This window comes from Canis lupus, chromosome 1 (assembly GCF_048164855.1).
Source record: "Canis lupus baileyi chromosome 1, mCanLup2.hap1, whole genome shotgun sequence".
NCBI lineage: Eukaryota > Metazoa > Chordata > Mammalia > Carnivora > Canidae > Canis > Canis lupus.
In genome coordinates this window covers 6,033,727-6,057,101 of record NC_132838.1, presented here as the reverse complement: position 1 = coordinate 6,057,101, position 23,375 = coordinate 6,033,727, and the positions used below count along the sequence as shown (strand labels likewise).

At 40.6% G+C, this 23,375-nt stretch overlaps 2 long non-coding RNA genes across 2 annotated transcripts in view; both read right to left on the bottom strand.

Moving 5' to 3' along the window:
• Window positions 1–3,824: 3,824 nt before the first annotated feature.
• On the bottom strand, window positions 3,825–13,731 carry LOC140610792 (uncharacterized). The gene is made up of 4 exons (XR_012012314.1): window positions 13,295–13,731; window positions 12,890–13,047; window positions 8,502–8,590; window positions 3,825–4,905 (listed from the first exon to the last, which is right to left on the bottom strand). It is a non-coding gene; the product is annotated as an uncharacterized lncRNA (long non-coding RNA).
• A 7,740-nt stretch (window positions 13,732–21,471) lies between these two features.
• Window positions 21,472–23,375, bottom strand: part of LOC140610758 (uncharacterized) — a 29,602-nt gene continuing 27,698 nt past the window's right edge. Inside the window, exon 3 of the long non-coding RNA XR_012012294.1 lies at window positions 21,472–21,503. This is a non-coding gene — a long non-coding RNA (uncharacterized lncRNA). The remainder of the gene's footprint in view (window positions 21,504–23,375) is intronic.

Genomic DNA, 23,375 nt, shown 5'->3' with positions numbered 1-23,375 from the left:
TAACTGTATTAAAAGAAGCGATGTGGGCTGTGTACCAGCTTAAGATTTGGGATCCAGCAAACCGGCCTCATCCCTGGGGACAGAGGGCGCATGCCTGCCCAGCACTGCTGGTTGCTACAAGGGGCTTCCAGGTCACTGGCATAAACTCCCCACCTGGGGCTCTATTTGCTCCCACCTCACTTCCCTGGCTCACCTTGCGTGTCCCTCTGTCGTGCTGGTTCTGACCTGGACATTCCACGTCTGCATCCCACCGGTCTGATGGACCCTGCTGCTGAGTCAGGGCCCTGCCAGGCTGGCCACCATTAACCACTGGAGGTTTTCTATTTCGATTGCTCTGTTACCAACCAGCCTTGTGAGGTCACTTGCCTTTGGCAAGTCATAATCTCCCCAGGCTTTAACTTTGTCGTCCATGAAGTGGGAATAATAATCCACACGCTGACACAGACTGCCTGAAAGACTAAAATGCTTCATTGACAAGGTGACTTTCCATGTGCAAAGCCATGCCACATATTGAAATTATGGGTTTTCCTTCAATCCTTACATAAGCCTTAAAGTAGCCCTCTCATTTAAGGAACTCCTAAGAACTGGGAAACGTGGTCTTTTCTCTTATTACTCAGAATGTCCTGGTTCTTTCCTCCTACAAGGCCAGGTACGGAGGGCAGTGAATGTCATGTAAAACTTTGAGCATCAGTCCCATAGCCTTCAGAAACTGAGGTAGCTTTGAGGTCACTTAAGGGCCTTGTGGACAGCCCTCTAGCAAATAGGGAGTTGGTGATGGATACGTTCCCTCTCAGGTCACACTGCTGGAAGCTGGGCACGAGGCACGGTGACAAGGTGCTGCAATGACACTTCTTCTCAGCAGAAACTCTGCCAAGTGCTGAGACCCGCCAGGTTGGGAATTGCAGGTTACAGCAGTACCATAAAAGTCTGCAGCCGTCAGAAGCATTGCCCTTGCCTGGGGCCTGTCCTCACTGATTAAGAGATTGACAATTCACTATGCATAATGTTTTTCAGACCAAGGGAGAAATCTCTGTATGTCCACTATTTTCCAACTTCTGCCACACTGAGGGCATTTAGAAGTCCCTGACACTGTTTGTAAACACCACTGCTATTAGATGAGGTGAATAAACCTGTCTACCAAGTTTTATTGAAAGACAAACTGTGGTTAGTTAAGTGAAAGAGCTAGGGCTGCAGCCATTTAGAAATCTACGTGCTGCAGCTCTGAGTCTCCACCAGCACATGTGCCCCCTGGGACACATCTCCCAAGTGCACGGCCCAGGTTTAAGAGAACCTATAACAGAAGTTACACAGCCTTTTAGTCTTTCAAAGATCAGAACATTGTACTAATGCCAAGAGATATGGGACCTGGAGACCTTGAAACATTACAACCTCAGTCCCTAAAGGTCAGCCCTACCTCTGATCCCAAAAACTAGGAACTAAAGTTTTGCATATTGTTTGCTGCAATTATAATATGTATATTTCTTTTGTAAGGAAATTCTGGGGTCAAACTTATAAAGTTATAACATCATTTTCCTTCAAACTTCTATGTAGTTTAAATAAAGCTAATAATCTCAGAATGCATCCTATGAAACCAGCTGATTTCACAGCATTGAATTATGTGTAGGACCACAGTATCAATATTGCTTTACATGTTCGTCATAAGTCATGACTTATAAGTTGCTTAAGGCTTCATTCTCTTCTCCTTTCAAACCTACAGTTTGAACTGCAGTGAATTTTGCATTTCAACTCAGAGTCTGTGTTTTGTTTTGTTCTGTTTTTATCCATCATTCCCTTGTGAACTTTGGGAAGATATGATAAAATAAAAAATAACTAGACATTTATGAATGAGTATGATATGATGTCTGATCCTTGAAATGGTTGGTGATGATGGTATGATGATGACTGTAGTTTGCAGGTTACAAAAATCTGTGGGGGCAAATGCTTCTATAGTAAAAATCCAGTTGGATCAAAGTATAGAGTTTCAGTAGAGAAACTAATATGTTCAGGTGAAGCATCATCTATTGCATTGATTGCAACTAATTAAAACTCTTCATTAATTATGTTGCCATTTATATAAAACATGGAAATTTTCATTTTGGGCAGCAAAAAGATGTGAGGTCATAAGTGTTTGCTGTACATGTTCACTATAAATCACTAAAAAAAAATCATAAGTGATGTCATTGGTATTCCCAGTAATAAGAGCCAGGATTTACTGAACATCCCCCAGTTGTAAGGGTACCATGCTACATTCTCTAGGGAGTGCAATGATGAACAAAACAGAAGCTTTGTCTTTGAGACCATTCTAGACTGGAAGATGGAAGAAAAGGTACAATGAAAAAAGTGCTAATGAGACACATCCATTGTATTTGGGATGACAGAAGGGATAAATGAAATTTGACTCTGGTGTGGTAAGAAAATGTTTCAGATGAGAAGAGGACTTCCTGCCATGGAGGAAGAGAGGGAGAAACTGGTAGAGGGGCAGCTCACACAAATCACTCAGTGTGTGCGGGGAACACAAGAAGTCTGTTTTGCTGGAGTTTAGACCAGACTCAAGCTAAAAGGGAGAGTATAAAGTTTCAGTTATACAAGATGAATACACTCTTAAGATATGCTGCACAACACAGTGCCTATAGTTAACAATACTGCACTGTGCACTTAAAAATGTAATAGAATAAATCTCATATTAAGAGTTCTTACCATATGGGAGCATTATTTACAATACTCAAATTATAGAAGCAGTCCAGGTATTCATCAATAGATGAATAAATATGTGATATATATATATATATCACATCTTTATATTCCTATGTGTGATATATATATCACATGTATATTCCTATATATATACATATATATATATATATATGGGAATATTATTCAGCCATTAAGAAAGAATGAAATCTTACCATTTGCAACAACATGGATGGAACTAGAGAGTATAATGCTGAGCAAACTAAGTCAGTCAGAGAGAGACAAATACCATATGATTTCACTCATAAGTGGAATTTAAGTAACAAAACAAATGAGTAAAGGGAAAAAAAAAAAGAGAGAAACAAACCAAGAAACAGACTCTTAACTATAAAGAACAAACTGGGGCTCCTGGGTGGCTCACTTCATTAAGCATCTGAGTCTTGATTTTGGCTCAGGTCATGATCTCAGGATTGTGAGATCGAGCCCCGAGTGGGGCTCTGCATCAGGTGTGGAGCCTACTTAAGGTTCTCTCTCTTCTTCTCCCTCCACTCCTCCCCGCCCCTCCCCCGCCTGTCTAAAACAAAACACAACAAAAACAAAGACAAAAAAATCTGTGGAGAACAAACAGAGGTTTATCAGAGGGGAGGTGTGGGGGGGATGGGATGGGAGAAGTAGGTGTTGGGGATTAAGAGTACACTTGTCGTGATGAGCACTGGGTGATGTATGGAATCGTTGAATCACTGTATTATACACCTGAAACTAAAATAACACTGTATGTTATGTTAACATATTGAAATTAAAAGTTTTAAAATTTTTTAAAAACTTCTCATACAAAAATGAAAAGGACACAAGGAAAGTTACCTTGATTGTGGCAATGATTTCATGGTTCATGCATATGTACAAACTCATCAAACAGCATATGTTACATATGTGCAATTTTATGTATATCGCCTATATACCTTTACTCTAAAAAAAGTAAAGAAAAACCCATGCCAGTTACATCGATCAGTTCTTCTCCAGACACAATGATTTGCTTAGTCACTGCATCTAAAGATGCTTCTAGTCTTAATATATATGAAAAACCAGCATGATCCAATTATAAGTGCCAGGAAAAAATATGAAAGTAAGGGTAGTTTTAATTAGGTTAAAGCTTTATGTTCTGGTATACAAAGGAATCTCTTAAGAAAAATTTGCTCACAGAAAGTGGACAGTTGTCCTTTATTGAGCAAGTATTTAGGGAATGCCCACTCACAGGGGTCCATTTGGGGCACCTGCTACATGGCACAGCTCCAGGCCCAGAGCAAAGGGCACCCCAGATGCAACAGTGCCTGCTCTCCTGATCCCTCCTCACGTGGGACCCTTTCTTCTGAATTAGGGCAGTTCTATTCAGGAAAGAATTCATCCATGTTGTGGTGACCCCAAATCAGTAAAGGGTAGATCAGAGAAAAAAAACCCTGCCCTCTTCCCTTTGGTTGCCCTGTATAGCAGAAAAAAAATGGTGGTGGGGAGAACACAGACTACGAAAGTACTCCTGTAGAGTGGGGGCAGGACTCCAGCCTGCCCTTCCAGGTGGCTTCACTGCTGGTGATGTGCCAGGATCAGCACTACAGTCAGCCGGCTCAGACCTGCCCTCTCAGAAGGGCACCTGTGCATCATGACAGCCTTGGTGTGTCTCCCAGGCCAGTCCGTCTTCCCTCGGCCAGTGGGTGCTGAGGTTTACAGCTCATGGTTAAAGCCTCTCTACTTCCAGCATCAATGTATTCTTTGCCTATTTTACTTTTCCTAAGGTTCCTTCCATTTCTTCTAGGAGTGTTTGAATGGCAGCTCTTGGTGTCCATCTTTTCCAGAATACAGTTTGATCCTGGAAAATCAAGCTTGATGTCAGGTGCTGTCGTGGTCTGTCCCCGTTCTGAGGACTGATCAGATGAGAAGGTTTAAATCAGAGGGGCTCTCAGGGCTCTAGAATTAGTGCCTTCTAAGACCTGCCTCTTGCTTGTATGCTGTGTGTCAAGCACTAGGTGACACCCCAGGGAGACACACTGGGTTATTTTCATAACAGGGGAGGTGGATTTGCACCAAGCTGCCCCAACTTACACACCCCTGGGACAAACAGCACCCATCCCGAGAGCAGAGCAGCAGCCCCTGCAGCAGCCAAGTGATCCAAGAGGAAGGTTCCAGGGGCTTCTCTCCTACCACCCACACCTTTCTTTTCACCTAAAAGTAAATGTTTAATGATAGGACAGAGAGACAGAACATATTTTAAGCACTATTAGAACAAAGAAGCAATCTAAAGGAATCCTATAATTTTAAACCAAGATACAAGAAGAAAACCTAAATGTTTTATTTTCAGACATTACAAATTACTATCATATTTAGGAGCCAGAGGTAAGAATTTACGGTGATTGTTTTATTCGAAACCAGCGGGTAAAGCAGTCAACATCTGCACACCAGAATCTCCCTCCACAACTTTCTAAGAATAACACACCTCAAGTTCTTTTTTTTTTTAATTTTTATTTATTTATGATAGGCACACAGTGAGAGAGAGAGAGGCAGAGACACAGGCAGAGGGAGAAGCAGGCTCCATGCACTGGGAGCCCGACGTAGGATTCGATCCCGGGTCTCCAGGATCGCTCCCTGGGCCAAAGGCAGGCGCTAAACCACCCAGGGATCCCCCACACCTCAAGTTCTATGCATTGCGATTTGTCACAGCACCATGAGGGCCTCTGGGCGGCACAAAGCTTGAGTGAGGGGTGGGGGGGTACGGGCAGTGTGCAGAGCATAACTCAGTGAACAGAATCAGAAGCAGGATCTCTGCCTTCTCTGCTTCTTGGCACCTAAATGCTATTTGTTCCATGGCTGCAGACATCGGAGTTGGGACATAAGACCTAGGAAGACCATCGACAACTAGGTTCACCTTCAGCTCTGCAAATGCATAGGAGGGTGAGCATAAAGGGAAGTGGATGGGATGGGGACTCGGGTAGGCACAGGTTCAGTTAGAGCAGAGGTGGAGTAGGTTATATATCCAACTGCAGGTCAGGATGAAGGGGCCAATTCTAATTAACTTATCTGAAATTCATCCAAGAGACAAATTCGCTGCAGTGCAAGCCCATGGGACCATTTTGTGGGGAAGAAGAAGGACGAATCATGGCATTCAGGGACACGACTGACATGTAGATGGGGCTTCATCACCCCCCACCGTGCACCAAGCCTATGGGTGGCCTTCCACATTTTGAGTTTAGAAAGCAGAGCTGCTGAGAAGTACTATGTTTTGATCTTGATCCTTGGTGGTAGAGATGAGTGTAATTGCGATAGGAGGACCAGCTGCCCCCGTCACCCCAGCACTGGCAGAGCCTTCCAGAATGGAAGCTGTGTCTTCTTCCTCCCCCTGGTCTCTGGCAGGTGCTGGGAGAGTGCAGCAGGGCACAGACCAGGCCCAGCAGGCCCTGGCGTCATTATTTCCTATGACTTTATAAACTCACATGACTAATTTTAAAATGTTTTTTTTTTTTACTTTTTCTTAAATAATACTGTTAAAACCCTATTTAGCTTTTTTTGAAGTGTAAGGCAAATACATACAATGAAATGTTATTCGGCCTAAATGAAGAAGACAGTCGTGCTCCATGGGCAACGTGGGTGAATGTGAAGGACACTTTGCTAAGGGACATAAGCTGGTTCTGGAGGGACAAGCACTGCACACGCGAGGTAAAGGAAACAGACACAGAGACTAGCGAGTCCAGTGTGGTCGCCAGGGACTGTGGGATGGAAAGCAGAGGTTGCTAATCGATGGGCAGAAAGCCTCATTACACAAGATGAAGATGAATACAGTCTGGACGTCGGCTGTATGACACAGTACCTAATATTTAATGATGCTTGCTCATTCGCTTCAAAAGTTATTAAGAGAGAAAATCTCAGGGCACCTGGGTGGCTCAGTGGTTGAACGTCTGCCTTTGGCTCAGGGTGTGATCCCAGGGATCGAGTCCCTCATCAGGCTACCTGCAGGGAGCCTGCTTCTTCATCTACCTATGTCTCTGCCTCTCCTCTGTATCTCTTGTGTATAAATAAATAAAATCCTAAAAAAAAGAGAGTGAGAGTAGATCTCATGTTGTGTTCTTATCACAGTAATATAAAATAAAATAGAAAGTGTAAGGTGTTATCCTATTAGAGAATGAATGGATACAAACTCTGTGGAAGTTATCTACCCCATGCCTGTTAGGTGGGGGGGCCCCTCAGCCCTAGACCCCTGAGCTCTGCTAGGTTTATTTAGCACTGTGGTAAACCATGTATATGTGTTTTTGCCCCTCACACAAATGAAGGGTACACTCTTTAAAGCTGGCTTCACAAGAAGTCAGGGAAAAAAACATTTGGCAGGCGTTGTCCACAGAGTGAAAGCAGCAACTGCTCCTGCCCTGCCCATCCTAAGCCAGTCCCTTCTTTTCAAGGCATGGAACACTTTGGGTCGTTGCCCCTGGGACTTGCCCAAAGCCACCAGTTATGAGATTAAAAAAAAAAAATGTGCCAAGTTAAAAAAGTAGATGAAAGAAAATTATACTAGAAATCACAAATTGAGATAAATCACTGCAATGGAATATAAACTTTAATTCAGAATTGGCTGATTGTCAGAATCAAAAGAGAAACCTGCAAATTATTGCAAATTATTGTCTGGTAAGAGAAAGTAAGCAATTCATGGAAAGGCAAACATTTTCCATCTTACTTGTTATTTTGTTTAGCACATACTTGATGTGGCCATGTGATGATACGCCATGTGATAGGCAGTATTCCAGAAGCTACCTGCCTAAAACCAAAGCTGGTCCCTAGGTTCACAAAACGAGTTGGTAAGTGGGGAAGGGGGAGTCTGAGGGAAAATTCCAACCAGATGAGCCAGTGAGCAAAGCTGTGTGACCCTGGACAAATTACCCAACTTCTCTGAGCCTCCACTGCCTGTTGCTAAAACAGGCATAGCAAGATCTACTCTCCACCAGATCTTAAGAAGTGAAATAAAATGAAATGAAAGGAAGATCTGAAGAAATGACCTAGGGCACCAAGTGCAATGCATAAACCACAGTAGGCATGCTTTACGTTAGTTGCCTTTTTTTTTTTTTTTTTTTTGTACTTTCACTATTGTCACTATTAGCAGTCATTTACCATTTTAACAGGAAAGGATATTCTAGAAGATACCTGGGTGCAGGTTTTAACAAGGGAAGAAAAGTTCAGAACAACAGACTTATCTCCTCACACTTTTGACTAAGGCCAGCTTGTTTGCTGAACAAGCACAGGCTTCTTTTGCTAGTTCTAGTAAATACTACAAAGCAAACAGGGACTCCCTGTTTCTGGGGCACCTGAGCTCATGTAGGGGCCACTCCCGACACCTGGCCTTGCAAACCCTCCAGTTGAAGCCTCACGTGCAGTGCTGACCCACCGACAAGCATGAGAGGTTCTAAGTTCCTTGGTGGGTGGGGGGAGGGAAGAGTCAGCCCCTCTTTTCTGTGACTCTGCTGGGATGATCATCAGTTACCCACACACCTGACCCCTGACAAGAGCAGCTTTCCATCCCCAGCCCCCCGTTCTCAAAACACAGGCCAGAGGGGGCTTCCCTGGCTACAGAGCATCATTGGCTCCCCATGATGCACATTGTCACTTTGCTTGGGAAGTGGAGAACACCTGCCCTAAGGAACAGTAGCTGAATGCCAGCCCTCTAAGACCGAAGATCTTTGGGAATGGAGATGGGCAACAGGATGGGACCCGGGAGTCATTTACTTCTTGCTCTGAAACCCTTCCCGACACCGCCCACCCCACCACCTCTCCCACAGCACCTGAAGTACGTGGATTCTGGTAAAGCACTCGTGACCTCACTTGGTTAATATGTTCTTACATCCTTGAATCTTCACATCCACAATTCCTCCTTGTGGGGAGAAAAATATAAGATGAATTCATTTCACGCCAAGTGCTCTACACAAAGCTCATCACAAAATCGGTCCTAACTCCTTCCTAGAATAAGCGAGTGGACATCTGTGGACAGTTCCATAACCAGTTCTTGTACCCACTCCCTGTAGGCTTCCAAATTCAACTCATTATAGGGTTCTTTTAAACACTTATTCTTTAAAATTATATTCTATAAAATCATTTGAATAAGTGGTTTCCAAAAAATGGTTGGAATTTATAACCATGACTGGTATTAATACCTAAAGGGTAATTTACCCTCTACAGTTTGTTTTTTTTTTTTAAAGCGATTAACTTCAGGGGATCCCTGGGTGGCTCAGTGGTTTAGCGCCTGCCTTTGGCCCAGGATGTGATCCTGGAGGCCCGGGATCGAGTCCCGCATCAGGCTTCCTGCATGGAGCCTACTTCTCCCTCTGCCTGTGTCTCTGCCTCATTCTCTCTCTATGTCTATCATGAATAAATAAAAAATCTTTAAAAAAAAGTGATTAACTTCAACTTTTCATTTTCCCAACCATTTTCCTTTTCCTAAATTTCTGCTTATTTCATTTGCTTCCCTATGTCATTCCTAAATCAACAGTGTTCTGACAACCACTGAATGCAAGTTCATTGTACTGGACATCTTTTGTGCTCCACCTCCCACGCCCACAGCCCACCTCTGCAGCCATGGGTGTAGTAAGTGTATTCACATGGGTGTAGACTGAGGGCAGATGCAGAGCCTTCCTCCAGCTGCCCCTACACATGGCTTGCTTTCTGAAAGTGTCAGGTTTGCTGAAACCCACCCTTGACCAACAGCCCATGGGGGCCAGCAGACACATGATCCCTTTTACATATTTCAGGCTGATTCATTTTGAGGCACATCATCCAAGGCTTCTCGATGAATCTAGCTCTAGCTGTCCTCAACAGTGACCAACATGGTAAAACACCCTGGGATTGGCTTTCCCACCTTCCCCATGCCACGTCCCAGACCCTCTGTCTGCTCCCAGGAATCACTCTCTATAGCAAGCCACCTGTAAGCCCATCCTTGGCTCTGCTCTGCTTCCTGTGGAGAACCCAGGCCAAGACCCTCAGCAACTAGTGAGCTGAATCTCACCCCATTGGGACACAAGTTGCTCCTGCCTTCCTTTTATTTAACAACTTCAGGGCAATTTTTCAATCAAACTCCATTATAAATATCCTTCAGGTAACTTCTCAAGACTTCTTTCTTCCCTATCCTTCCTCACACATCTGGAGTCCCAGTGTAAATTATTTGTGATAAAGAAAAAAAAAAAAAACCTATCCTGCCATAAATAAGACCAAAAGTTGAGAGCTGAGAAGAGACAGGGTATGTTTAGTAGATGATAGAGCAGCAGATCTTGCACTTGAGTGTTAGAAAAATAAAGGAAGTTGAGAATTAAAAATAAATAAATAAATAAAAAGCCATGACCCTATAGCCTGATTGCTGTCTATTAGGGGAAGGGAGGAAGGCACACTAGAGTTGTCTGTTGCATTTCTCCCAGCTCAGCATGGAAGGAACATTCTGCAGCCCTGCCTGCTGCGCCAGCACCTAGAAAAGCCTCCGGGAGCTTGCACAGACTCCTATCAGGTAGGATGACCTAAGTTGCATCGTATCACCCAGTGTATTTTCTAAGGAAAACACCAACCTTGCTCTGTGCTTCCAAGGCCATGTCTCCCAGAGAAAGGAAACTAAAGCACAGGGAAAAGAGAAAGTGGAGACAGAGTCCAACGGAGATACGAATGCTGGGTGGTAGAGCCAAGGCTGTGGACCAGGTCTGGATCCCAGAACAGAATAAAACATGAAGAGCTAGAAATACTCTCACCCTAAACACCTCTTCAGATACCTCCTGGGCTTCTCTGGAGCCAAGTGGGAATGGAATCAAGCCTCTGAAGGAGAAACAGCAGGCAGAGTCACTCCTGTGGGTCGCAGGGTCTGGGGCAGGCTGGGTACCCCATCCAGGGCGCATCTAGCCCACAGCAGACAGTGCTCTGTGGGGTCCCCATGCCCTTGTCCAATAGGATTGCTGGTTATCACTATCCAGTGCAGAAACAAGTCCCCGAAGCCATCAGGTATAGACCAGCCCCCTCCCAGAAAGGGAACTCTGCATACAGTCAATTTCTGTGTTTAAAGGACTCATGTTCCAAAGAAACTTTTAAAAATAAGGCAGTTTTACAGAAACCTGAGCATTCCTTTTACTATTATTATCCCTTTCAGTACATGTGTTGTTTTCTCCATCTTTTCTCAGAACACTGTCTTGAAACAGGGGCAATAGATGTGGATTTACTGCTCACAGAAACAATTATACACTTGGAGTATGAGGGATGTCATGGCAATAAAGAAATGACAGGCTCATCTAATCAGCTCCCTACTTTTCATTCCACCATTAGGCTAAGGGGGAAAAAAAGGAAAGAAAACCAATCCAGTTATTTCCCCACAAATCTAAGGAAAATGGGTCTACTTCAAGGCTATTATGTGTTTTCTGTCCTTTCTGGTACTCAGACCCCACAAATGGTGCTGTGCTATAAAGAATTCAGAAGAATAAGTGATGATCTTCCTATTTATCACCAATTTTCATAACTGAGTTGAGAATAAGAAAGCCACAAAGCATCCTATGTCTTTGCATTTTTCCCTGCTGCCATGTTCACTGTACAGGTATGGTTTGATAATGACAAAAAGTAATCATACATAATCTAAGTTTTTTTCCAAAATGATGATATTACAAATGTAAAGACTAGTAGTTTTCGATTTTTAACATGTTTTCCATCTACTAACTTTGTTCTTCTTAAAGCCTGATCCATTTTTCAAAACTATCTGTAATCTGGGACCTGATCACCAATACAGAAATCCTAATTTTCTTAATGACAAACAGTCTTTGATTTCAACACTCAGAATCTGCTGTTTTAATTAATGAACAGGGAATATAAATAAGCCTGTTAATGTGATTTCCTTCATTTAAATAAATGATGGTAAAATCCACCAGGAGGAGACACTTGGAAACTAACATTTACTGCATTTCAACATAGACCAAGCACCACATGAAGATAGAAGAATAATGTAGGATTTTACAGTCAAGCAGAAAAAAAAAAAAAGACAATCAGGTATAATGAAAATATGATGATCATTATGTGTTGGAAATCCCATCTTAAATGCTATGAATTTCTAAACTAACTGACTTAAAATGCTTAGGGACAAATCTCAGTTGCTAACGGCCAAAGGGAGTGTTTAATCCTGGTGCCCAAAGAGTATCAAGAGCATCAGTAACTTCTGTGTAATAGGAAACCTTTCCCGATGCTGCACCACCTCCGTGGCAAAAGGCAGAGCAGACACATGAGCTCTCCCACCCCGAGGCTGAGGAAGGACCCTCGGTTCAGAGAGAGCCACCACTCTGTACAGATGGAGAGGCATTCTTGTGGAATAAACAACCATAGACCAACTGGCATTCAATGCCCTGATGCAAACAAATAATTATTCCATAATATAATTGCTGTGAACAAAGGGAAGATGAATAGAGAACCCAGAGCCGAGATGATAAAGAAAAATCAACTAGCCTTGGACTAAAATGGATGGTTTTCTCTAGTTTCAGATTTGGGAGGAACTGGAAATTAGTATCAGAGCCCCATGACAGCGCAAGCCTCTTCAGAGCACCTACTACACAGCAGTGGTTGTGTAAGAGTTAAAGCCACTTGTCTTAGATACATACGAACACACACTCGTACATGCGCATTTAGCTAGTCATGCCTGGGTTAACCGAGTAAGTGTCTCTACGTCTCTCTAATCCTAGAGTAGGGTTTCAGTTCACCTCAAGAACATTTTGGTCATCTTTATAGTACTCCAAGTAAAGAATCTCCTTCAGTCTCTGTTTTAGCCATTTTTATGATCTTCACAAATGTAGATTAATATTAGTAATAAAGATTATTTTTTCTTTATTTTTAGAGAGAGAGAGCTCAAGAGAGGGCGATGGACAGAGGGAGACAGAAAGAATCTTAAGCAGACTCCACGCCCAGCACAAAGCCTGACATGGGACTCAATCTCACAACCCTGAGATCATGACTTGAGCTGAAATAAAAAATCAGACACTTAACCAACTGGGTCACCCAGGTGCCCCAGTAATAAAAGTCCTAATAAATAGCACCTTTTTTTTTTTTTTTTTTTTACAAATTTCAATGTAAAGACTTATTTCTTTCCTGAAGGTCCCACCATCCATATAGGAAGAAAGCAAAATCTAAATTAGCATGTGGTTATGAAGATTTGATTTGAAAAACTCACGCTGTGGGCACGTCTCCATTTAAAGCCAGGAAGTAGCAACTGAGGGTCCCCTGAATTCCCTTCGAGCTCCATCAGCCTTACAACTGTGGATCGTTGTCTGGATCCTTCACCAAGTTTTTATGTCACTTTCAGGAACTCCACCAGCTCCCCTTCAAAACCTGGTGAGCAAGTACGGCAGACATTTACAATACGACAATCCACTTATAGGATGATAGGAAATATCATTCTAAAAGTCATTCCCCATACTAATAATCTAAAATTGTAGAATATTATGGAATTGCTGTCATATTTTTAACTAAAGCAAAGAAAGCGCACAATATTATACCATTTTGTTCCTGAGGGGTTATTGGTTTTCTGAAGGGCAGCTGGTGCCTTTCAACACTCACAGAATAAATGACAGAGTACCTCCTATGCCATTCTGGCGATTTGTCCCTTTGTCCTGTGATGCATGTATTCACAAGATAGCAGCCCCAGGAAACCCACGAGCACCGACTGGGGAGAACATGTTGCTGCCATCAGCAAGGAGAGAATAAAAGATACAAATATGAATGTCAAAACCCTAAGAAATAGGGCATTACCCAGATTCATTATGCTTCCTGACCAAGGGCTTCTGTCTAGAAATGAATTCAATATTGATAACCGTGTTCAGACAGGAAAGCATTTTCAAAAGCGACAGGTTAATTTTTTTTTTAACCAGAGCCAGTGGTTGAATGCCCACAATCATGCCCAGAAGGATGTAGATTCTTTCTATTTTGGGGGGCTTTTTTTTGTTTTTGTTTTTTTTTATAAATTTATTTTTTTATTGGTGTTCAATTTGCCAACATATAGAATAACACCCAGTGTTCATCCCATCAAGTGCCCCCATCAGTGCCCGTCACCCAGTCACCCCCACCCCCCGCCCACCTCCCCTTCCACCACCCCTAGTTCGTTTCCCAGAGTTAGGAGTCTCTCATGTTCTATCTCCCTTTCTGATATTTCCCACTCATTTTTTTCTCTTTTCCCCTTTATTCCCTTTCACTATTTTTTATATTCCCCAAATGAATGAGACCATATAACGTTTGTCCTTCTCCGATTGACTTATTTCACTCAGCATAATACCCCCCAGTTCCATCCACGTCGAAGCAAATGGTGGGTATTTGTCGTTTCTAATGGCTGAGTAATATTCCATTGTATACATAGACCACATCTTCTTTATCCATTCATCTTGCGATGGACACCGAGGCTCCTTCCACAGTTTGGCTATTGTGGACATTGCTGAACTATTGGGACTTCATCAAGATAAGAAGCTTTTGCACAGCAAAAGATACAGTCAACAAAACTCAAAGACAACCTACAGAATGGGAGAAGATATTTTCAAATGTCGTATCAGATAAAGGGCTAGTTTCCAAGATCTATAAAGAACTTATTAAACTCAACAGCAAAGAAACAAACAATCCAATCATGAAATGGGCAAAAGACATGAACAGAGATCTCACAGAGGAAGACATAGACATGGCCAACAAGCACATGAGAAAATGCTCCACATCACTGGCCATCAGGGAAATACAAATCCAAACCACAATGAGATACCACCTCACACCAGTGAGAATGGGGAAAGTTAATAAGACAGGAAACAATAAATGTTAGAGAGGATGTGGGGAAAGGGGAACCCTCTTGCACCGCTGGTGGGAATGTGAACTGGTGCAGCCACTCTGGAACACTGTGTGGAGGTTCCTCAAAGAGTTAAAAATAGACCTGCCCTACGACCCAGCAATTGCACTGCTGGGGATTTACCCCAAAGATACAGATGCAGTGAAATGCTGGGACACCTGCACCCCGATGTTTTTGTTTTTTTTTTTAAGAAAAAAGCTTCTTGCTAGATATATAGATTGAACATAATCATGATAAAGTGTTTTAGCAATACATGAAAGTTTGAGTAAGTACGAGTCACCTAAAATACCATTGTCCTAAAAGAACCACCATTAACACTTGGTGAACATATCTCACACATCTTTCTGCACACACACAAATGCCCGTGCACATACATGCACACAAATGGAATTATATCATATCTGATGATGTCACATGTAATTGCTTTCCCTCCTCCAAACTCAGTTGTTTATATCTTAAGCAAAAGACAGAACCTGCTTTGCAAGTGTTTTCCTAAGCCATCGTCTGTTTATGTTGTTTATGTGGTATCCTTATTGTACAGCTTCTGGATTTCTTGTTTCCTTAGAAAGGCATCCTTAATTCCCAGTCATCTAAACCATCTTTTAAGATGTGGGGTTTTTTTTCCCACTTAGTTTTTTAATTCATCTGTTGGTGTATGAGGTAAGAGTCTAATTTTCTTTCCTTCTTGATAGCAACTTTAAAAAAATATAAAACAACTGACTTGAAATACTAAATTTGCTTCATATTAAATTCCCATATATCTGAGATCTGTTTATGATTCTTTTTTCTTTTTTAGAAATAACTTTTATTCTATTTGGGACTGTGTATTACCTTTTGATATCTGGCATTTTCTTGCTTATTCTCAGGTATTTATCTTCTATAGGGGATTTTGATCTAATTCAAAATGTGGGGTTTTTTTTAAGATTTTATTTATTTATTCATGAGAGATGCAAAAAGAGAGAGAGGCAGAGACATAGGCAGAGGGAGAAGCAGACTCCATGCAGGGAGCCCAATGTAGGACTCGATCCCAGGACTCCAGGATCATGCCCAGAGCCAAACGCAGATGCTTAACCACTGAGTCACCCAGGCGTCCCCCCAAATGTGGTTCTATTTAGGATTTAATTACATATAATATGTAAATTCTAGAGGCATTTATTAATGGCTTTCAGTAATTAAACGTTTCCATCCATGGTCAGGTATACCCCTGTGCTAGTTGAAAAAAATATTTCTTAATCCCTCAAAAAATCATATAATTTCTTTGAATGTAGATTCCTTATTAAAGTCATTGCCAAATAATTCATAGCTTTTGTTGCTATTGTGAATTAAGTTTTCCATATTTCTATGTTTAGTTGGTAATTGCCAATAGTTAAGAAACTATTGATTTTTATATGTTAATCTTATATGCATCCTTTAAAGTCAAGCCTTCTGGGTTTTCCTTTTATGAAATCATATCTCCAGGTAAACGAAGTAGTTTGCTTTTTCTTTCCATTATTCAAGAAGCAGGAGTGACCCTGATACTCATTCTAGGGTGTCCCCCTTTTGATAGGAAGCCAAGCTGCACTCAGACTCAGCTGAGACCTTCTCCCACTGGCTGAAGTCACTGCATCACCCCATGGCTCCCAAGGTCCATACTGTCACCCCGATCCGCAGGTGCAAGGCAGTTGAAGTTCCCAGAAACTATTAGAAATCTCTACCATTGCACACCCACGCTGCTTGGTTTCAGTCTTTGTGACCTGCTTCAAAGCTCCTTTCTCATGTTCATCCTCCAGAAGAGAGATTGACAGAAGAGTGGCATCCTTCTAGGACCATGGAACACAGGCCATGTTCAGAAACACCCAGACCCAGGTCAGCTCTCCAGGATGACTTCACTGGGGGACTCCCACATCTCTATCTATAAAATCTGGTCTTTAAACTTTCCCTTTTATCAATAAAACCTATTCCTTATCCAGGACCCTGGGACACTGTGGAATTTATCCTGACTTCCTCCATGATAGGAGGCAGCCCAGAAAGGATCCTTCTGTGAAGATGCTTTATTTTCCAACCTTTATAGCAAATTGTTTCATTTTCTTCTCCTGTGAACTTTAGTATAATCTGCAAAATAATTTAAGTGATTGTTTTTACTTATTCATTCATTCATTTCCAATCATCCATTAAAAAATAAGTAATTTTGTCTCTGTTTAGAATCACTCTACGATTTTACATTTTAGTTATTGACAATAATTTTTGAAAATAAATTTCAATAGGGGATGGGGATGAATGAGTGCACTTGTGATGAATACCAGCTGATGTTTGGAATTGTCAGATCTATACTAGTTTTAAAAGAAGAAAAGAAATTTTAATATATGTAAGTAGTTTTTATTTATTTATATATTACTTTGTGTTTTTATTTTAACAATACAATGAAAATGTCCAAGCATCTTTATTGCATTAAATCAAATACTTTTGATACCTCCCAACATGACCACATTGGTTTTCCCCTCCACTTTTTCATGTATTATGTTAATATATTTCCTGATATTGAACTTTCCTTGCTTTCCTTGAATAAACCTGACTTACATTATAAACCTGACAGTGTATTATCCTATTTATTCTATTTGTTGACATTTTATTTAAAATGTTCATATCTCTTCAAAAGTGACACTGACTGATCTATATTATTTTCTTTGTACCACCTCTGCATGTTTTGGTATTTAATTTTTACAGGCTTCAAAACCTGAGTTGGGAATCCTCCCACCTTTACATATAATCTGGGTTAACTTGAGAATTATCCTTTAAGTGTTATATAGAACTTGGATATCAAACTATCAACTCTTGGGGCTTTTTTAATAATATATGTTAATCCTATTTCTAATATCTTATAATGTCTATTTGAACTTCCTATGTCTTCATTTCAACTTGGGTAATTTATGGTTCACCATAAAATCATCAACTCCCTCTAGTTTCCAAATTTGATGCCAAGGAGTACACAGAGTATTATCATAGTTATCTTCATTTCTTCTGTTCCTAAGTCTTGTACAATTTTTATCATTTTCCATCAAGGGCTTACATATTTATTGGGCTTTTCAAAAGATAAACTACTTTTCATTTATTTATCTTTAGTACATACTTTCACATATATTTCAACTTTCAGTTCGGCTAATTCTGTTTTCCTACTTTCTTTTCTCAATTTTGTTCTATTATAATTTCTCAAAAGAGCATAAATTCCTATGTTCTTGGCCTGTACTCTTATTAATCAAAGCATTGAGGACCAACTTTCACTTATCCCATATATTTTTGTGAGACATATCCTTTTAATTCTTTCTTAGGTTTCTCCACTGATCTCATATTAAGACTATTTCCAAATGAGTGGGAAATATCAGAAAGGGAGACAGAACATGAAAGACTCCTAACTCTGGGAAACGAACTAGGGGTGATGGAAGGGGAGGTGGGCGGGGGGTGGGGGTGACTGGGTGACGGGCACTGAGGGGGGCACTTGACGGGATGAGCACTGGGTGTTATTCTATATGTTGGCAAATTGAACACCAATAAAAAATAAATGTATAAAAAAATACTATTTCCTATTTTTGTTATCTATTTATAATTTCATTTTTTTATCAGAGGATGTGTCCTGTTAAGTTGGTTATTGGTTATTGGTTATTTTGCTAAGGTTTTCCTCGTGGTCATGGAAAAAATTGGCATGACCAATTTTTTAATATTTCACTAAGTAAAGAAGAAAGAGAAATTATGTTCTTGATCCAAAAATATAAATTACATATTCAAATTTGTTTATTATGTTACTCAATTTCTTTCTGCCTATAGCGGCTGGTGTGAATACACTCATGAAACTTCTTTTCAATGAGTGGGTGTTTTGTGCTCTGCTATGTCAAGTGCTTACATTTCACCTCATCTAAGACTGTTGTCAGTCTCGCTCTCCTTCTGTTTCCATCATTGTCCATTTTCTCATTCTATTTTCTCATCCTTTTACTTCTAATTTTGGCTTTATTCCTTCCATCTTGCATTCATTTTACTTTCTGGTTTTCCCTTTTTCTTTTGTTTCAGTCACTGGTTTGGTCAAGTAAACACTCATGTCCCTATTGATTAGTGTTTATGTAAAAGGTTCTGTCCCCTGACACTTTCCCACGAGTCACCTGTCATAAAATTCATTATCAAACATACATTTGTCCTGCCCTGTATGGAAGCCAACCATCATGGATCTCCCTCCACCAGACATTCTATCCTCCTTTCTTCCTCTGCCTCTGCCCCTGTGGCTGTCAGAGGAAATCTTCGGGGCATTTTTGCCCTCTCCTCCTCTAAATGAGAGCCTTCACTTGTTCCTTCTCTTCCGGTACCATCACTCCCAACACTGACTCCCAAATAATGATAAAATTTAATACTTTAAATGCTTTCATTTCTAGGGTGTTAGATTAAAAAAAAAACTTGAATGTAATTATTTATTTTAAAATCAATTTTATTTTATTTTAAATTCTGGTGTAGTTAACATATAGTGTTATATTAGATTTGGGCGTACAATATAGTGATCAACACTTCCATACATCACATGGTGCTCATCACAGGTGCATTCCCTCATGCCCATCACCTGTTTCTCCTCTCCCCCCACCCACCTCCCCTCTGGTGACCATCAGTTTCTTTCTCTATAGTTAAGAGTCTGTTTCTTTCTCTCTCTCTCTATTTCCTTTGCTTGTACTTTTCTAATAACTGCTACAGGATTGTTCTTGCTAACTTCTGCTTTCTCTTCCTTTTAATCCTCTCCCACGTGAATGTCTGTAGTGGTTCATTGATTGTTTAGCTAGAGTCTGTTTTTGTGTATTGTCTACAGATGGGGTTTATGGATGATACAATCTCTGAATCCTGAGTATTTGTAAACTTCACTCACCCTGGCAGGTGATTCTTGGAAGTCTATGCATGTTATCTGGCAAGCATCCAGAACTGCAGATAAGCCATTTCTAATCTTTTGTTTTTCCTTCATAAGTAACCTGCTCATTCTTTCTCAGAATATAAAGGTTTTTCTCTTTATTCCTGAGCATCAGAAAGCTAACTGGAACATGTCCATGTGTTTTCTTTATATCAGTCTTTGATGAGCCTCAGGAACACATTTAACTCTTCAAACTCAAGTCCTACTTCACTCAGGGAAGTATTCCACTATTACTTGCTTAATTATTGCACTTCCTCCAGAAGGTTCTTTCACAATAGATGTTTTTTTGTGTGTTACATTGCCAGGATCTGTCCTCTTCATCTTTCTTTATATTTTTGTTCTATGGTTTGAGATATTCCTTCCTTAGTCTTCTCAGCACTAATTCTCTCCTCACCAGAATTTTTTCTTTAATATCACATTTTTAGTTCTGAAAGTCTTGTGTGCTATAATAAATCTTCTTATATGCTCTAATTACTTACGTCATTTCACTTGTCATCAATTCTTCCTTTCCCTGCTTGTTTGTCACTTTGTTTTTGTCCATTCACTAGGGCTCAGATAAAGCTGCTGAGAAGCTTCAATTGAGAGCAACCACTTCTATAACTGAGTAGGTGCATGGATGTGTGCGTGCATGCATATGTGTGTGCAGAAATCCAGGTCTTCCTCAGTCAGGAGGGAGGTAAGCTGAAGTCTCTTGTCTTTGGTACCAGGAAGAAGCATCTCGCCTCCCTGCTCTCTAAGCTTAGTCCCCTGCCTAGCAAAGGGTGAATGGAATAGAGTTGACCCATACATTCAATAATTCTGCTTTCTAAAAGTGTAACAGAGGGGCCCTGGGCAGCTTAGTCAGTTAAGCTCCTAACTCTTCATTTCAGATTGGGTCATAATCTCAGCATCTTGAGATCAAGCCCCATGTGGGGCTCCTTGCTCAGTGGGGAGTCTGGATGAGATTCTTTCTCCCTCTCCTGCTGCCCCTCCCCCTGCTCACTCTCTCCTTCTCTCAAATAAATAAATCTTTTAAAAATAAAATAATTAAAATAAAAAGTGTAGCAGATCTTCTTAGGGATTCTTGCACATGGGAAATTTCAAACCATTTCTTGAGTAATTCACAAGTCATTAAAAGCTAAGACTTCCCCATGATCTACCAAATTCCCATTCCAGTAATCACTGCTTTTTAATCCCCAGACCCACAAATGGAACTGTTTAGGCCCTGGCAGAGCCTGAGACTCACTCATATCTTTTGGGCCACTCCTTCTGATAAACCCATCTCTGTTTGGCTTGAGACAGGTGGTCTATGGTGAATAGTTAGGAAAAGAAGACATTCAAACTTCCTTCCCAGAATCTTCACAGTGTGTGCTTCTACAAGCACTGTTGTATAGTTAGAGACAGATAAAACAATTAGAGACAGATAGACAAAAGCAAAAATAGAGACAGATTTAGCAAAAGCAAAAATAGATTTAGCAAAAGCAAAAATAGAGACAGTCTCTGTTAGAGACAGATAAGACTAAAGCAAAAATATAAAAGGTCCCAGAAAGATAGTACATATATGTTGAACTATAGAGAGAATATTATAAAAGGGAGGGCAAACATAAAGATAAAAAACCTTTATGAATTACCCAGAACAATTAGGGAAGAAATGCTTAAAAACATATAACTAAATTTTAAAAACCTCTGTAGACTTTGCATTGTCCCATTTGTTTAGGCTCCAGTAAGCCATTGTGAGTATCTGAAATATTGCAAAGCTATGACATATATATCAAGCCTCAAATTTGTAGTGTATTTTATTCAGTGCTTTTAATATTATAGGTGGTTTTTAATTTAGGTCTAAAATGTCAATTTCTTGAAAGGCTAAAATTTGGCTAATAATTGCTAGCAGAACACTTCTCAGTTATCTAACTTGCAAGAAGACAGGAAAGTCAGGAATGTTGTCAGAATGTTTGTTTTTGCTAAGAGACCTCATTTCACTCCTTAATTCTATCTATCATGTCTAAGTGCTTTTTTTATGAGACAAAAGAGTCAACATTTACCTGGAGCTGAAGAACACCTTTTGATTTTCACCTGGAATTGCAAGAGAAGTCATTTGTCATGAAGAATAATTGAAAAATTAATCAATTCAAGATTTCTCACATTTTTTAAGGTTTGAGCTGACATTTTTCCTTCAAATATATGGAATAAAACCCTAGAAATACCGGTTGCAAATGATATTTTATGACTTTTAATAAAAAAAAAATCAGCCCTAGAAGACAACAGCTGATAATAAAAGTGACCTGTCTCCATTTCCATTATTATCTTGATGAGAGCTGCCTTTCAGTCCATAGGAATCAAATAGCCGGAAAGCTTTTTTTCAGATATTCATTTACATTTTTAACAACTGAGAACATTTTCATTATTCATAATAAAACAGGGTTCTTTTTTTACTTGGAAAATAAATCCAAGGACATTCAGCAGAAACCAGAGCAGAACAACGTGGTCCCTGAACTTAACAGAGCATCAACAGATTCAGTCAGTGTAGGAGGAGGTGTGGTCAGGCCAGTAAGGAGCTGAGGAGGTCAAGATTATAATGTAACCAAAAATATCAGTGGCTTGACCAGTGTGATGGGGTCCTGATCAAGAGTGAAAGTAAAATGGATTGCAACTAGGTTAATCACCAAAGCCCAAGAAAAGTGACCAGGAAGTCAATGGAGTGAGCACCATGGACAGCTGAGCTCTCCTTTCAAGACCGCATCTTGGCCTGACCAGCAGCAAAGCCCAAGAATTCTTTCCTCTCTCAGGAGCAAGTATTGCTTCACAATGAAGGACCTATGCCTTATCCACAAAGAGTCTTCAGCTGACAAGTTGGACGGCTGGTTTCTGGCCCAAGAGTTGATGCCATGGTTCTGTCCCTGTCTAGGGCCATGTCATGGGTCTGAGTGAGGCTCCTGCTCTGTTTTCTTTTTGAACAACAAAGAAGCTCATCCAAAAAATGAATGCACAGAAAATTCTGATAAAATCAGAAAATATAGGAAATTGAAGAAATCACAATTGTGAATAATAGACAAAAGAAATTCAGAGGAAAAAGATAAATCAAAGCACTTTTCCGCCTTTAAAATATGGTCTTTACAACAAAGGGGTGCTCTCTCCTTGTTCATCATGACCCAAGACCTTTTTAACATCATGCCTTTGTGTAAAGAACCAATAGACTGCAATGTGTGGGAGGGATAAGAGCCTTATGAAACCACATGGCTGCCCTGGGAGGTGTCAGAACCTGTTATTACCCACCATACTCTATCTGCTGAAACCCAAGGCTTTGCTTGCTTCATCTCATCTATCTGAAGAGCAAGAAACAGTCATGATGAAGACTGGCAATATTTAGGATCCTGTGTCACTGGGGGTTCTGCCCCAAGCCCTTTATTTTGTATGGTGTGGTAAGCATTCATCCCTTCCCAGATAGTGCCATACTACAGTGTTTGTACATGCTGTTGCCTCTGTATGAGTAACCCCTTCTTCAGCCTCCTCTCTACTCATTCCTGGCTGACTCTTATTGGTGTAGAAGCCACTTCCTCTCAGGAAGTCTGTCTTGGTAGGTGCCTCTCTTATGTCAAATGTGTTCCTCATTTGAATATAGGGTAGCATTTATTATATATACTATGTAATTGCTCTTTTAATGGTCAACCTGCCCCACTAGACTGCAAAGTCCTTGAAAGTAAGAATTATACCTTGTTCACTGCTCTCCTCTGAGTACCTTACATTATACCTGGCTAATTGGTATTTACATTTATTGAAGGAATGAACCTGTCTACCTTAAATTATCTTCCTTTCCAAATTAATCATCATTTTATATCCTGTCAATAGTCCCTAGGCAGAAAATGGCAACGAATTTGGCTTCAAATTAAGAGTTGAAGTGAGATTTAGAGGCTAGGACTTTAGTAGATAAAACACATTTGTTGCTGT